Source organism: Balaenoptera borealis, assembly GCF_965194805.1.
Source record: "Balaenoptera borealis genome assembly, chromosome: 1".
Lineage (NCBI taxonomy): Eukaryota > Metazoa > Chordata > Mammalia > Artiodactyla > Balaenopteridae > Balaenoptera > Balaenoptera borealis.
This window is the reverse complement of record NC_138860.1, coordinates 186,091,168-186,105,311: the sequence shown is the minus strand read 5'-3', so window position 1 is coordinate 186,105,311 and position 14,144 is coordinate 186,091,168. Positions and strand designations below refer to the sequence as shown.

Below are 14,144 nucleotides of genomic sequence, written 5' to 3'. Positions count from 1 at the left end.
GATGGAGGAGAGGGGTCAGAGGCGTGTGTGCCAGGCCTGGCCACCCACCTCGACAGCCGGGGCGGACGCTCTGCCCCCACATCCCCCAAGCCAGAGGTCTCCCCAGTGACAGTTCCACCGCCCCGCCCCAAGGCCAGGGTGCGTTTGTCCCCTCACTAGAACGTGAGCTCTATCCTCAGAGCCTGGCGCATACTAGGGGGTTCAGAAATATTCTGTAAACGAGCAAACGAATGAATGAACGAATGACTCTTCGAACGCAAAGGGCAGTCTTCTTCCCAGCACCTGGCTTCTGGAAGCATTTCCCCCCCTTGTTTGGCCCCAGGAGGCAGGACAGATATGCCACAGGACCTGGCTCCGCCTTCTCTGCCTCAGCCAGCTCCTGCTGCCCTGGAAGGCCTGGCTGGTCCCATGAGGCCCACTTTCCAGCCCTGAGAAGCTGGGACAGGTTGGGATTCCTCAGATCCCCAGCGGGAAGCCCAGAGGCTGCAGTTACAGGGCCTAATCCCTCAACACGACAGCCCAACGCAACCGGCCGGGAACTGTATCTAGGCTGCCCCAGCGCTAGCCACCTCCCTCACGGCTGCTGAGCGGGGGCGCCCAGGGTCCTGCGGGGTAAATGGCAAGACCACTAACCATACAGCCTGGGACCCGCCACAAAGGCCAACAAAAGTGGACACACCTCCACCTGTTTACTTGTACATCCTGTCTGTCCACCCATCCACGTAATGAGCTCCTACTGTGTGCCAGACCCCGAGGTGGTACCAGGGGCAGGGCGGTGGCCATGGCAGGCCGTCTTGGCTCACGCTCCCTCTGCGTGCACAGGGAGCCCCACCGAATGCTCTCAAGGCAGGGCTCCTCCGTGCGGCCCTCAATAGAGAGGTGGGCATGGCCGAGTCTCCACACAGCTCAGAAGGCTAAGCAAGGGGACTCCTCCCAGATCCATGGTCAGAAGGGGCTTCACTACAATGGATCGAGACCCTAAAAACCCACACGCCTGGAACGCGCTGAGAGGCTTACTCAGACAGGGACGGCCACACCTGTGCCAGGACCTCATCTACAAGCAGACTTGGCTTGTACACACAGATGGTTGCCCCCCGATACAGACAATGCCCAGCGGCCCCAGACCCTTGCCTCGAAGCCAGCTGCCCAGGGATCCCAGCCCAGCCCAGCCCAGCCCAGTTCTCCCAGTCCTGCAGCCCTGGCTCTGCCGGGCCCCACCCTCACCCCTAGCTGGATGCCCACTCTGCCCACGTTTGTCCGCATCTCCAAGTCTGTGCTGCCCACACCCAAAACTCCAAGCATCATCATGGGTTCCTTCTCAAAGCTCAGCGATGGGGCCCCTCATCATGCCATCCCACCCGGCCTCAGGGCCAGCCGCCAGGCTCCGTGACACCAAGTTTCCTCCAGCAGGCCTATGGGGAGCTGGCCTCACCTGGCCCCCTTTGTCCCCGGCCCTGGTGGAGAAGGGAAGGGTGGGAGTGCGGAGCCTGCTCTATTTTTACCGGGAGGTAAGCAGCCAAGTGTGTATGGCAGACGGCAAATGAATCTATAAATATTTATCCCAAGGAAGAGGGAAGCAGAAGCTCCCAGGGCTGCACTTGCTGCTGGTGACACCCCCTCCCTGGGCCCCCACCCATCCTGGAGCCTCCTGGCACTTGGGCCCACCCAGCCCCGCCCACCCGCTCCTGATCTCGGCTGTGTGCCTGCCTCAGTCCCTCACGGGCCCCCACCAGCTGCGATGCAGCTGTGCACCCAGGGCCCACCCCCCGCCCGCAGGCCCCTTTGCTCCGCCCATGCCCCCTACACCTGCCCTCCAGCTGCTGCTCTGCCCCAGCCCACCTGCCTTCCAGATGTTGCCCTCCCTCTGACTCTACTGCTGGTCCCAGGGGTGGTGGTGGAGAAGGGGTGTGGGCCTGGGGTGCAGGCCAGGAGGCAAAAGCAGGCCTTACTCAGAAGTGCAAACGCGTGTGAGTCTGGGGCTGCGAGCTGGGGTGTGTGTGTAAGAGCTGAGGTCCAAGGTGCCTGCCCGCCCGCCTTCCGGCCCACCCTGTGGGGCCTTCCCCCCTCCCCCTCCATCAGGGCCCTGGGACCTGCAGACTACCCCCCTCGTGGTCTGACCCCAGGCTCCCATCCATGTAAACATTCCCTTGACTTTCTTCCCTAAAATATAAACGCCATGGCCAGGCCTCAATGGGAGGAAGCCATCCGTCCCCGGCCCTGTCACTGCCCCTTTCATCTCCTTCCCGCCACCAGCCTGCCCGCTGCTCTATTTACACTGGACACTTCCTCTGGGAACAATACTGCCCAGGAGGCAGGCTTGGGCCGGAGGGTGGGAAGGCGCGGGGACTGCCGTACCGCTCACCCAGGGCCGGGCTCCAGAGAGGAGGCGAGGGGCGGGGCGGCTGCAGGGAGCCCAGGCAGGCCTGGGGAGAGGAGCGGGTCAGCATCTGCACGCAGGCAGCCAGCCCAGGGCTCCCCCAGCCTCCTGCCTCGGGCCCCAGTGATGCCGGATGGGCCAGGGCGAACCCTGGGAGGTGGCACAGCACCATGGTATGGCCTGGCTTTTGGGGTCAGACAGTCGTGAGTTCACAGCCTGGCTCCGGCCCCTCACTAGCCCTGGGCCCTGGTCGAGCTTCCTCCCCGTGAAAAGGGCTGCAGGACTGTAAGATGAGAGAGGGTGCTTGTCTGTGCCAAGCACAGGGCCTGACAGTCAAGGACCTGGGGAAAGGCAGCTGAGCCCTGGGAGGGGACAAACAGGCAAGTGTGGTGCCACATCTGGGCACGAGATCCCTAGACCAGGAAACCACACCTGGCCCAGCAGAGGCAGAAGCAACAGGAGAGGCTGGAGGGCTGGGCCGCGGGCAGGCTGCCTACTCAGCAACAAATGGCCCCTCACCGGCTCCCCCAGTTTGAGCCTCCCCTCCCAGGGCTCCAAATGCAACAAGCCCCCAGCAGGCAGGCAGCTCTGTCTCCAAGCTGAGTGGGTCCTGCTCAGGGTGGAGAAAGGGAGGGGCGAGAACTGGACTGTCCCTGCACCTGCTGGACGCTAGCTCACAATCTCTCACCATGATCCCGTGAGGCAGGTACTGTCGTCGTCCCATTTGACAGAGGAGGAGACTGATCCTGGAGCCGTGAAGACACTCCAGAGCCCGAGCTCATGAAGGCCGGGGCTCAGCAAGGTGCGGGGCCGCCACCATGTCCCCACGAAGGCTCCAGGCAGGCTCCAGGAAGTCCCAGGCCTCCCTGCCCACCTCCTCCTCACCCTCACTCCCGGTTCCCATAACACGGAGCCCCCTAAAGTGTTAACTGTGATGGGTAAAATGGTGCAGCAGATTGCTACAATAAATAATTTACTGATATTTATAAATATGCAAATCAGCCAGCTTCAGAAATCGAATGAAGGGAGGGCCTCGGGAGAAGGGCCTGCTACGGCAGGAATCTCATCACTCCCTCCAAAGGCTGGGGAAGGCCAGGGCTCCTGCCAGTTCTGAGGGAGAGAGGGGGGCTCCTATAGCTGCACCTGGGCCCCTCATCCCTGATCCCTGGGGACTACGGGGGTGGCTGGAACGGCCACTTCCTCGCCTGGTCAGGGCCAGGTCCTCCCCTGCCCTGGGCAGCCTGGGCTCAAGGGGACGAGAAGCTCCAGTGCCCACTGCCCACGGCTGGGTACCTCAGAGTCACTCGTCCTGCCTTGGGGGTGGGGGTTAGTCCCCAGGGGCTGGGCAGGCCTGGCAGCCCCTCCCCACCGGTGAGTAATGTGTTTTGGGGCCGGGCGGACTGTCAGCTACCAAGCTCCGGGTGCTTTATGGGCTCTGCCTGGCGGCTCTGAACTCCCTGGTAGGAAATAAAGTTCTCCCTGCGCGTCCCTTCTAAACATTTCACTCAGTGGAAACGGTGTTTAAGAAAAATGAGGACGTATTTCTTCCTAAGGATGCAGTGTCCCCTTTGGGCGGCCTAATGCCCGCTGTATATCAAGAAGTGGCGAGGCAGGGGCCAGGCACCCGTCCCCTCGGGTTGGGGTGGTCTGGGCCCTCCTGCCTGCTGCCAGGCGGCTCGGGGGCCATGGGCACCACTGGGCCACTCTGGTGGCCGCCCTGGCCCACACTGCCTAGAGCAATATGGCAGCTGGCACCCTCTGAGCACCACCCCTGTGCTGGGCAACTCAGAGCATCGCCTCAGTGGTCCCCCCGCATCCCCGCCTCAGTGGTCCCCCCGCATCCCCGCCTCAGTGGTCCCCCCGCATCCCCGCCTCAGTGGTCCCCCCGCATCCCCGCCTCAGTGGTCCCCCCGCATCCCCGCCTCAGTGGTCCCCCAGCATCCCCGCCTCAGTGGTCCCCCCGCATCCCCGCCTCAGTGGTCCCCCAGCATCCCCGCCTCAGTGGTCCCCCCGCATCCCCGCCTCAGTGGTCCCCCAGCATCCCCGCCTCAGTGGTCCCCCCGCATCCCCGCCTCAGTGGTCCCCCCGCATCCCCGCCTCAGTGGTCCCCCCGCATCCCCGCCTCAGTGGTCCCCCAGCATCCCCGCCTCAGTGGTCCCCCCGCATCCCCGCCTCAGTGGTCCCCCCGCATCCCCGCCTCAGTGGTCCCCCAGCATCCCCGCCTCAGTGGTCCCCCCGCATCCCCGCCTCAGTGGTCCCCCCGCATCCCCGCCTCAGTGGTCCCCCAGCATCCCCGCCTCAGTGGTCCCCCAGCATCCCCGCCTCAGTGGCCCCCCAGCATCCCCGCCTCAGTGGTCCCCCAGCATCCCCGCCTCAGTGGTCCCCCAGCATCCCCATACGGCCGCTGTCCTATCCCTGTTTCTGGGTGAGAAAGCAGAGCTCACAGAGGTTGTCAACTGTCACGGTCACCCAGAGAGTGTGCCAGAGCCGGACTCCCACTGGGCTCCGATGTCTCACCATCTGAGACCCCACACATACCTCCCACAGCCTCCCAGCGAGGGTGGCAGCAATGTTGGAGCTTCCCTGCAGCCCCTAAGAACTTGAACCTGACAGGCCACAAGCCCCAGTGCTGGGGTGCTGAGCCTATGTTCAGGCTCTGGGCTGAATTCTGAGGATATGAAATGAGCAAGCGGACTGTCCTGGTTCCTGCCATGACGGACTGTTCACTTTAGACGAGGGGGCAGACGTTCAAGTCATTACAAACGTGATCACTGCAGTGAAAAGTCTCGGTACCACAGGAGCGGCGAGTCTGGGAAGCAAGGAAGGGTTCCTAGAGACATCTGCTCCGGCCCTGCTCCCCACGAGCTCCCTCAGGGGCCCCCCTGCCCCCTCCCCCTCCCCCACCACACAGCCCATCTCCATCTTAACAGCTCCCGCCCCATCTCCCCAGACAGGACCTGTCCCCGAGAAGAGGGGTGTCCTTCCCTCTTGGGCCCAATCCCATGCCTCGTTTTTGCAGGTGGGAGGAGTGGCCACTGCCTCTCAGGGCTCTCAGCTGGGTCCCCTGGTCCCCAACAGCTCCAAGTTGGGAAGTGGGGGGCCCAGCCGCTGGGCCCTCCTTGCCCCACTTTGTTTATTTATTTATTATGATTTTTTAGTCCAGTTAAAAGGTTTACTATCCAGACGCGTCTAAGTGGCCTCACTTAGCGTAAGTAACTCTATAAATCAGGAACTGTTAGCATCCACCGCACAGGCTGGCTATCAATCTCCCCCAGGTCACAGCCAAACAGGAAGGGGAGAAAAGAAGAGTTACCACCCAGGGGAGATTTAAAACACACACACACACACACACACACACACACACACACACACAGTGCACACACAGACCGTGCGCGCGCACACACGCTTGGGCGTCTCTGTATTTATACAATCATATTATATTCACACGTGCACACGAAGAGCGGCCCGGAAACCGGCTGTGCTGTGTGTGTCATGACAACAACGCATAAATGCGACTCCTGCAGCCTGAAGGGGACACAGCCTGAGGGAGGGGTGAACCCCCTGGGGCCGGGCTCTCCGTGCCTGAGCTGCCCTGCCCAGGCAAGCAGCTCTGGAGGGCGGCAAGGGGGCTCTGCTGGGTCCCCTCCCCTTCTGTGGCCCCTGCCTCTGCCAAACCCCAAGGGACCAAGCTTTCCCCTTTTGTGCGCCAGGGGCAGGGAGGTGGAGCCCAGGGACGGGGCAGGGAGGCTGTCAGCTGCAGGCCACTGACAGGTCCTCAACCACCGTGCCCAAGGCTGGGCACACCCCAGACACACAGCACAGGACTCCAGAAGGGCAGCACCAACCAGAGGAGCAACCGGCTGCTGTGCAGAGCCCTGGAGGGTGCCCAGGCAAGGCGGCCTTTCCGCAGCGGCCTCAGGAATGCCTCACCTTCTCTTCGAGTAGGTGTGGCTGGATGCACACAGAGCTTGGACACAGGCTCCCACCCCGTCCCCAGAGAGGCCCCGGTCCTAGAAGGCCCCACTAGGAACTGGGGTGGAGAGGCCTCTCCTGGCATCCCCTGGGGGTCCCCAAGGCCAGGCCAGGCAGCCCGAGGGTGGAAGACCCGCCCAGGCCCACCTCCTCTCCCACCTCGCCCAGAGGCCTCCCCGGCTCACCCGCCCGCCTGCCCGCTGCATCTCCCCATGAACTCTATTTCTCTTTCCTCTCTGAAAACAACTGAGCTGTAAATACTGTTTAACCTTCTCCCCCACCCCTCCCCCCCCACCCCCTCCCCTCCGCACTATAAAAACACAAATATGCCATAACTCAGCTGGCCCGGCCGCCCAGCCTCCAACATGCCCTGCGCCCGGGCCTCTCAGGAAGGTCATTACAAACGACTTTCCGATTCACTGCTCCTGAAATAATTTTGTGTATTAAAACCTGAATCTGCACTTTCTGGGGCCGAAAGCCTCGCTTAATTATGGCGGGTGTCCTTGGGACGGACAGTGATCCTTCACTCGCCAGCCCGCACTCCAGCCCTCCGCCCGCCAGCCCGCCCCCCTCCCTGGGCCCAATCTGTTTTCAAAGTGTGTCTGTCCTTTATTAAATTGTTTTCTTTTCCACATTATCAGTTGCCATGGAGACCTCATCTCTCGGATTATTTGAATTTCATTATATCTATTGATTTGGGAGCATTTCATCTTTTTTATTGTTTTTCTGTCAATTTTCAAAACGAATAACCATCTAATTTGCGTCAGTGCTGATTATGTTTGTCCCTCAATAGAGGTCGGCAGCTGCGCTGGGGAAACAAATCAATGAAAAACCATCATAAAACTCCCCACTCCAGTCTCCAGGATGTGTGGGTGACATTCCACGCCTGCGAGAGACACTCATCAGCTCCAAGCTCGGCTACGGTGGCGGCAGCTCCGCTCCACGTCCGCCTCCTCTGGCCTTAATATTTAATTCCGCGATTTGGGGCATTATTAGTGGTGTTTTTATTAGTGCGTGTGCATGTGAGTGTTCGGTGGTGGGCTGGCTGTTTCACTAATTTGTGGGTGAGGCAGGGAAACCCCGGAGGAGGGCAGGGCGGACGGTGTTGGGGGTGTAGTGGGAAGCGGAGGAAAGGGGGGACGCCCTGGGGAGCGGATGGGGCTCGGGACCGGGAGGTCCACAACGAGGGGCTGGAAAAGGGGGGACACAGAAGAGGGACCGAGCGAAGGGGAGGAAAAGAGGGAATTCAGATTGCTCACTTTGTTGGTTTTTTTTAAATAATTTATGCAATTTTAAGCATTTATGTATAAATTTTTTAATAAGCCACCCTGGAGCAGGATGGCCATTAACATCCCAACGTCCTTCTGTCCAATGGGCTGGCGGAGAGGATCAATTTCTGAGAGTACTTTCCCTTTTTTATGACATGATAAAATGCTTTTAAAGCAACTTACACAAATACGGAAAATTTTTTTCTTTTTTCCCCGTCCCCTCTCCCATCCCCTAACAGCCTTCTTATCCACCAGGGAGGGGGGTGTGCGCGCACACACACTTGTGCTCGAGCTCTCTCTCCTTCGGGGGAGGGGGCTGGAGGGGAGGCTGGCCGGGAGAGAGCCCCAGTTCTAACTGGAACTGGCCGCCTGTCCTTCTAACAAGGGCATAAACTTTCATTACCCATGCACGCAGTCAAAGACAATTTAGGGAAACGCGCTGCTCGGAAAAGGAAAACCTCAGCGATTCGTGGCCCACGCTGCCGCTGCCATCTGGGGGGCTGCTGCCGTCTCCAGCGTGAAGGAGCGGGACCCTGAACCTCTGGCCCTGCCTGGAAGGAAGCGCAGAGGGGCCCTCGTGGGATGCAGCCAAAGAGGGAGAAGAGGGACCAGACGGAGCCCTGGGAGCACCCAGCCTTGGGCAGGGGCCAGGCCCCCTGGGCCGTGCTCTCCCCCGACACCCCTTCGCTAACCCCAGCCGGGCGTGGGCCCTTGAGGGCAAGCACAGGACTCGTCATTTCTGCCACCCAGCGCTGTCGCGGAGCAGAAGCTCAGCTCTGTGGATGGATGGTCAGACAGAGGGACCAAATGAAGATGCAGTAGGAAACTGGGCCCAGATGGCCTGGGGTCCGTGCAGGAGACCCACAGGTGCTGGGGACAGGCTCCCTCTCCAGGGGTCACCTGCTTTGGAAGTGGGTCTGGGGCAGGAGTACCTCTGGGTGTAAAGGATCGGGGGCACCAGAGCGAGAGGGGGTGGCCTGGCCACCATCACCCCAACCCTGGACTCGAGCCCCTAACGCCCTGAGATGGAGCCAAGCCCTTGTGAGGAAGAGGGTAACGGCCCGTGCCCAGACTTGGGGACAATCCTTATTTCCATGTCCCCTTCACCTCGTAGACCCTCCTCCTGAGAGGGGTGGGGGGGTAGGTGGAGGGGCCTGAGGGGTGAGCCCTGTCCCAGGGCTGAGGGGGATGATCCTGGTTCCCAGGGTGGGCCCTTCCCTGCCACTACGGGACAGCGTCCAGCCTGCTGAGACCACGCCTGGGCAGCTGGACTTTGGCAGCTTCCAAATAAGACAAACTGACATTAGGAACTTGGCCGCCCTCTTAAAAACCTCCCACTTTAAGCAAGTTACATCTCTGCCCCGGACAGCAGTGTCCTCACCTGAGATGCAGGGTTGTTGAAAGGAGGACATGGGGTGACATGTCTGGCACAGAGCCGTGCAGCATGGGGCCTGCCACCGTACTGGATGGTGACCGTGGACAGGGTCCCCGCCCTTGGGAGCAGGAAGTGCTGGTGCGGTCAGGGCAGAGTCCAGCCCTGCACGGCCCTGCCTTTGCCCAGGGACCTGGGAACCCTCAGCGTCCTCCTGCTTCCCCACCTGCCACAAAGCCCTACTTTCTCCTTGGGCCCTCCCACCCTGGAGCCCCTGAGCCTCTCTCAGGACGCATCCCACCCTCTGGGCGAGCCTGAACGTGGGCAGCCCAGGAAGGGCCCCACGGTGTCCTAGACGCTCAGCGGCACCAGCACGGGAGCACGCTGGTAAGGCCAGGCCACCCCCAGCCCGCGTGGGACGCAAGCGGAACAGGGCTGCGCCCACCCTCCTCCTCTTCGGCGCACAGCCCACCCCCCCCAATTGTCATTAAAATAACAAGTTTCTGTTACAATCTAAACATTCCCACATCGCATAAAGGGTTATATTACACCCGAGTCACTCCCGGCCCGTGTTTGCACAGAAAAGCTCACGGCAGGTCCCCCCTCCTGACGAAGTGACTTATTAAAGTTTAAACAGTAATTAACAGAACAATAAAAATAAAGGGATGTTTGGGGAGTCATAGCGCACACAGGGTTTTTGGCAGTGCCAGCAGTTTTTCAGTGCCCTGCGCTGGCAGCAAAATGCGACTGTGAAGCCAGGGGGCACGGAGGACCGGGCCAGCGTTGGGTTGGGGAGACTCCAGGCCTAGAGGGTGAGAAACTGAGGGCAGACGGGAAGGAGAGGATGAGGTCCGGGAAGCCCTTCTGGAGTCTGTACGGGGCCACCAGCCCCACTGGGATCCGGGGTAGCAGGGTGGGCACGGTGGGAGCAGGAGAGGAGGTCTGACACTGGCAGGAAATCCGCCGAGCCAGGCTGTGGAGGCTCTGCGATGCCAGAGCCTAGCTTGGCCCCAGGCACTTTCTGGGAGCCCAGTGGCCTGGTCACACCCAGCCAACTCCGGCATGGACCTGACTGGGGGAGGCACCGGGTACCTAGGCACCATGAGCATCGCTAGACCCTGCGGTTAATGATTCCTGGGCCTGGACCCCAGCCACTCTGGGCTTCTCTCCCAGTGGGGCAAGTACCTCTCCCTGCTCCCGTGGCCGGGGCAGTGCAGTGTACACCCCTGAGAACTCTCCTGAAGCCACTGGCCCCTACTAAGCATGAGTTAGGACTCAGGGGACAAGTCTGCCTCTCCATCCTCTGGGAGGGGGAGACCAGATGGCCCAACTAATGCTGGGCCCCACCTGAAGGGAGGAAGCACCCGGCTCACTAGGCCGAGGTGGGCCCCACTGGTGGAGTCCTCCTTTGCAAAGGTCCACAGGGAGCCGGGCCTGGGGGGCTGGCCTAAGGCCAGGACGCCCTGCAACGAGCAGGCCAGGCCACTCATCCTTCGCCTCTCCTGTTCTCCCTGCACAAGTTCTACCCAGAGGCTCAGACACCTGGGCTGGGTGCAGGGGGGTGGGGAGGGGTGGGGGCAGGCAGGGAGGGGCCTTGGAGAAAGGAGGGGCTCCACCTGGACAAGGCCAGCGCGCTCAGTACTCTTCCCTCAAAGCCTTGGGGGCTGGAGAAGAAGGGACAGCAGGAATGCTTAGTGGCAAAACAATGCACGTGTTTTATCTCATGCCAGCCAGGTGAAGGGCACCAAGGTACCGCCGGGCTGGCCCTAGACTTACCAGCTCCCCAAGCTGCCCTCTCACTTCTCCTTCTCCCAGACTCCCTGGGCCCCAGATGTCATAGGCTACGTTGGTGGGGTGCTCTCCCAGGGCCGTCCTCTGACCTTGCAACCCAGAAGCCGTGGCCAGCCTTGCTGCCCTCGCCTGTCCTTCCTCTCCAAGGAGAGCCTCTGTAAAATCAATGTTCTCTCCTCACCACAGAACATTAGTTCCCAAAAGTGTTTTTTCAGTATAGCATCCCCAACTCAGGCTCTCCCAAGTAGGGCAGAGCAAAGGGTGCGACACGGGGACACCGTGAGGAACATGACGGTGCCCTCCACCTTCCTCTTGGCCTTCTCCATCTCTCTCAGTGCCAACCTGCCCGGGCCTGCCTGGGGATCCTAGTTCTGCCGTAGCCTCCCTCTACCCTGGTGCCTGCCGTTGGCAGCCTGGCCCAGTGTCAAGTCCAGAAGCCAGCCCCTGGCCCAGGCAAGCAGCCCCACCAGATCCCTGGCACAGGTTCCCCTGTTCTTTCCTCCACATCACAGCTGCAGGGCCTGACGTGAGCAGCTGCAAGCCACGCGTGGAGGTGAGACGCTGGGCTGAGGCCAGAGGCTCTCTCTAACCTCGTGTCTCCTAGGATCTGGTTCCTGGGCAGCTGGTGGGCACAGAGGGCAGGAACTCGCTTTGGCTGGGCCTCCATGGTGCCCGCCCATGCCACTGCCTCTCAGCAAGGCCCCTGCAGGCACAGCCGGCCCGGAGAGCACAAGGCCCCAGGGACCTGGGATCTGGGCACAAACTTTGCTCCAAAGACGTGGAGAAGAGCCAGCAGCTCTCCTTTCCCTCTTTTCCAGGCAGAGCTCTTTGGGGCTCCACCCCCTGCCCCAGGATGAGGGACCCTCGGCGCGGGGAGGGTGAGGGTCAGGCACAGAGAGCTCAGGAAGGGGGCGGGCGATGCTCCCCAGCACCCCGCCGCTCTGCTCGGGAGCCAGGCTGCGAAGAACGACAGGCGCTCCCACCCCCTCGCCAGAGGAGGCTGACGGAGTCGCCCAGCGCCCAAGGTTGGGGGGTGGGCAGGGAAGGTGTGCTGGGGGTTGGGAGAAGGACTGGCGGAAGGCGGGGCCCCAGGGAGGGCCGGTGGGGACAGAGGCCTTCTAACTGGTATGCTCTAAGGTGGGCAAACTGGGAGCAGGCTGCTCATCCTAATCTGCTGTTTCCAGAACACCCAACTTCTCCCCTGCCCCCATGGCACGGCAAGGAGCTCTGGCTGGACAAGGAGCTCCTGAGGGTGGCAGCTATAGATCTGTACAGGACTTTAGAACTGGAAGGGGTTTGAGGCCCGAGAGGTGGAGAGACTTGTCGAAAGCCCAGGTCACTCACATGTCAGGACCAAACAAATCCAGCGGCCCATTTCCTGACCTAGGCCCTGTCATGACCAGCAGATCAAATTGCTCCACGTCTGTGTTTTAAAAGGGAATTTTCTGTGACCTTGGACACCGCTCCAGGGCCCATCAGCCCCAAACACCCCACGGATTCCCTGCTGGAGAGGCTTCAGGCCCCACATTTGCCCACCTGGGCAAGGACCCCAAATGGTTCTGAACCAGCACCCCTAGGGTGCAGAGCCTGGAATTCAGGCTCCTCAACTCTCCGAGGGAAGCACAAGTGGCATCGGGCTCTATGACCTGGCTAACCCCCGGAAATGGGTAGGACACGTGGGTGGTTGACCATGTGGGAGGGAGTGCCTGGGCACATGGAGGGCGCTCCAGTGTTGGCGGGAGGGGCTTCCTCTTTCAGGGACTGAGACCCCCAGAACTTGTGAGCTGTGCTCTGAAGGGAAGACAGGGCAAGCGCTATTCTGGGATTGGAGGAAGGGCATGGGAGAGGCAGGCCCCGGGCAGGTAAGCACAGCCTCCAGGAGCCCCAGGAAAGAAGGCGGGGACGGCAGCAGGTGGCAGAGAGGTGCTATGGATGACACTGCCACCCCACCCTCCCTACAGCCCATCTCCACAATCCCCTTGCTGAGGCCAATGACGATGACATGAGGGGCCTAATTTAGGAGTATTTTTAAAACTGTGGCCCTGGTGGAGGGGTTTAGCAGTTGTCAGCCATCTGGAGTAAGGAATTACTGTCACCTCCCTGATCCTATAGTCCCTAAACCCAAAGCTGGCTACGGCTCAAGGGGGGAGGCAGCAGGTGGGTGGGGGACGGATGGGGCCCATTCCAGGGCGGGGCTTCCCACAGGCCAGGAAGCACCTTCCCTCACCCTCAGAGGGGGCCTGGGGCCGGGGGAGGGGGCCGGAGAGCCCGGTGTCCTCTATGCCCACGAGGGCTCTCCCACCCGCTCACGCACGCTCACTCCCTGGGCCATGCCGGCTCGCGCAGGGGCCGTCAGGTAAATTAGATCTGAAAGCTGACAATTTCTGACCATATTTCCTTGATTATTTCAAACAAATGCACAGCAGCCGCTGTAAGGAGATTAAAGTGACATAAACGTCCCGAGTGGGAGGGGGGAGGGCAGAGGATTCAGGTCACCCCCATCCGTCCCCCGCCTGACAGACGCTATATCGCTATCCAATCCAATAAAAAATCCCCCCCTTTTGCTTTAATTAATTTTACAGCTAGCTTGCTTAATTACTTTCAATCAAAATCCTCCTGCCATCGCAAAATTAGAGATGGTTGAGCTCCATTAGCCTAAATTCTTCATTTCCATATAGAAAAGAGGCTGTCTGCATAGCCAGCCTGGGCCCCTGGCAGGACAGACGCCCATGTGCCCGCCCGCTGCCAGCCAGCCCACTCCTGGCTTCTGCTCCATGGCTATCTCTGGCCTGTGCATTTCCCCTCATTCTCCTCCGTCCTTGCTCCTTGGGCTGAAAGAGGTGAGGTCTAGAAGGGGTACACTCCCCCGCTGCCCCCAACTCTTCCCCTGATTCGTGCAGGGACTGCAGAGCTGGGCTGGACTGCCAGGGTTGGGCTGCCCCTGGCAAAAGGAGGGGCGATCCTGGGATCCTGCTACCCTGCGAAGGGGCCTCTGCTGCTCCCAACCCAGGGCAGACAGTTCTCCTGGGCTCTCTGCCTCATCCCTCCTCACGAGGCAGAGCTCCCAGCAGAGCAGGACCACTTCTAGCCTTGGACTTAGGCCCAGTAGGTAAAGACCCCTGGAACCAACATCATCCAGGGTCACCTCTCTGCTGTTTCCTGGCTGAAGTCGCTCACTATCAGAGCGACTCCAGGGCCAGCTGTCTTGATGGTGCTAACAGGCAACATGGCGGCCCCCACAGACTCCCGTGTTCTCCAGGTGGCCCCACGTGGGCCCCTGCTCATCCTCCCATATCCCCAGTTCCCAGCCTGCAACAGCTGCTCTGCTCCTCCACCCCCGGCCTGGGTTGGGTGGGTGGCAGGT

General features: G+C 61.0%; 1 protein-coding gene across 25 annotated transcripts in view; it reads right to left on the bottom strand.

Moving 5' to 3' along the window:
* CASZ1 (castor zinc finger 1) overlaps positions 1–14,144 on the bottom strand; it is a 156,924-nt gene that overhangs the window by 27,898 nt on the left and 114,882 nt on the right. The gene's annotated exons all lie outside the window — the stretch shown is intronic.